The sequence below is a fragment of the Panthera tigris genome, chromosome D4, assembly GCF_018350195.1.
Source record: "Panthera tigris isolate Pti1 chromosome D4, P.tigris_Pti1_mat1.1, whole genome shotgun sequence".
NCBI classification, from domain to species: domain Eukaryota; kingdom Metazoa; phylum Chordata; class Mammalia; order Carnivora; family Felidae; genus Panthera; species Panthera tigris.
In genome coordinates, this window is record NC_056672.1 from 5,358,190 (window position 1) to 5,360,654 (window position 2,465).

Sequence of the window (2,465 nt, forward strand, 5' to 3'; positions counted from 1 at the left end):
TTGAAATAGTTGCGATAACAGATCCAAGAGGAGCATGCTTTGTGCCGAATGGCCTTCTGTGGCTTTATTTGGCCAGAAACATTGGCGATGCTATGATCTTCCCGTGTGTGCCTGCTCTTTCTATCTCTCTGTGTTTGTGTGTGTTTTATGATCCCTGAAATCCAAAGGCTGATGTAGGCAATGATTACATGCGTTTAATTCTGGATAAACCAGAAAGTTTCATTGCTTCCATAAAGTTTTATGGGAAAAAAACCTCATAACTATCATTCGTTCTCCCGCGTCCATGTGGATCTCAGTGGACCAGCGCTGGTAACTATGCCCCACGACACACAGCTTGTGATTCTGCTCTGAAGCAACTATACCTGTGGGTTCCCGGGAGGCCTCCCATATGCAGGTCTGAGCCCTTACCTGGTGTTCACCTCTCATGAAAGGACCTGGTCCTTCCCTGAGCTTGGCCACCGGATGAGTCATTTGGTCACACTGCCCACCATCTGACGGAACACCAGCACTCCATGTTCTCTCCAGGGCACTTGACTGTGGGTTCACCTTCGTTGTTTTGGAACAAAATGAAAGTGGACTGAAAGGGATGATTGGCACGAGTGGCCTAGAGGAGGTAAAATTCATCTGTTTCTCTGCATCTGCTGATTTACATTCCATTAAGCAGCGTGAGGGGTGAGCTTAAGCGTGGACCACATTATTTTGGCCCCGTCGAGATCTGCTTTTTCTGGAATGCAATTTTGCATTCCTGCCATCACCGGATTTGGGGAATGTTTTAAGAAACACCCCCATGAAAACAAAACAGATTCGTCCGATGACAAAAGAAAAGAAAAGGAAAGAGAAGAAAAGGGAAGAAAAGAAAAGAGGAGAGGAGAGGAGAGGAGAAGGAAAGGAAAGGAAAGGAAAGGGGAAGGGAAAGGAAAGGAAAGGAAAGGAAAGGAAACGAAAGGAAAGGAAAGAACCCCATGGATACACTTCACTGTTTAAAATGTTGGCATCAAAGGGAGGGGGACATGGGGCGCCTGGGTGGCTCGGTCGGTTAAGCGTCCGACTTCAGCTCAGGTCATGATCTCACAGACCATGAGTTCGAGCCCCGCGTCAGGCTCTGGGCTGATGGCTCAGAGCCTGGAGCCTGCTTCCGATTCTGTGTCTCCCTCTCTGTCTGCCCTTCCCCCGTTCATGCTCTGTCTCTCTCTGTCTCAAAAAAATTAAAAAAAATTAAAAAACAAAGGGAGGGGGACAAAACATAAAAGACTCTTAAATATAGAGAACAGAGGGTTAAGGGGAGGGGTTGTGGGAGGGGGGAGGGGCTAAATGGGGAAGGGGCATTAAGGAATCGACTCCTGAAATCATCGTTGCACTCTATGCTAACTAACTTGGATGTAAATTAAACAATAAATAAATTTCTAAAAAATGCTGGTATCATACTCAGGGTCCAATCTGTGAGATCCCAATGGAGAGCACTTCTCTGAGAACACCTGTTGTACAGACACCATCTTCTTTTCATACGCCTGCCTTGCTCTGATCAGGTTTTCATCACCTCCGTGGGGGTTGTTGCTTAAATACAAGACAGGACATAAATAAGAAAACATTTAAAAGATGCCAGGGTACCATGTGGGCATATGTTACTCAAAAAAGCAGGAAATAGAAATGCTGAGATAGGGAGAAAGCTGCTCACTGCAGAGTCTAAGTTAATTAGAGACAGGTTTTTAAGGGATTGAAGAGAAAAAGAAAACATCACGTATTTTCAAAAGTGGAAGTAGCAAATTTTTGTTCAAAAAATCATGGTATTAGAGGAACTATGAGAATTTTACTGCAATATCTTCCCTGCTTCTACTCCTGTAATTTAGGAAATTTAATTGGATGACATTATCATTTTTGAAATGTATTTAATGGACTCTTCTGTTCAGGCAGGGAGTTGTAAAAACTTCCTCCTGACGTCTCCCGCAGACCTTCCACCTGCCCTGGGGCAGCCGTGTGAGAGGGACATTGGAGTCCTGGAAACAAGTCGCCACAGGACTCGGATCCCCGGATCCTTGGGACAAATCCGATCCAGATTCCTTGATTGGAAAAGAAAACTGAGAGGCCACCTGTCCCTCAGTCCACTGGGATATGAGATTCTCTCCTGAGAAGCGATTTATTTCCTAAGGGAGAAAACTTGGCCTTTAAAGTCATATTGTCTTGGAAAGTTCCACCGTGGACAAATTCTGCCCACAGCAGCAGGTGCTCTGGAAAACGACAAGTTCCACGAGCTGCCCTTGAGCCCCTTAGGCCTGGACACTCCCTACGTGCAAACTCTTGTAAGGTAGCTGCTGTATTTTCCTAGCCAATCTAGAGCCGGAGAGCTACTCTTCTGTCTTATAATGTAAGATTGGTGTATTCTGCAGTGATGTGGCAGAAACATTTTTGAGTTGTACTCTAATTGGTTTCAAAGAAGACTGCCTATATTTTGCCTTCACCGCAACTGA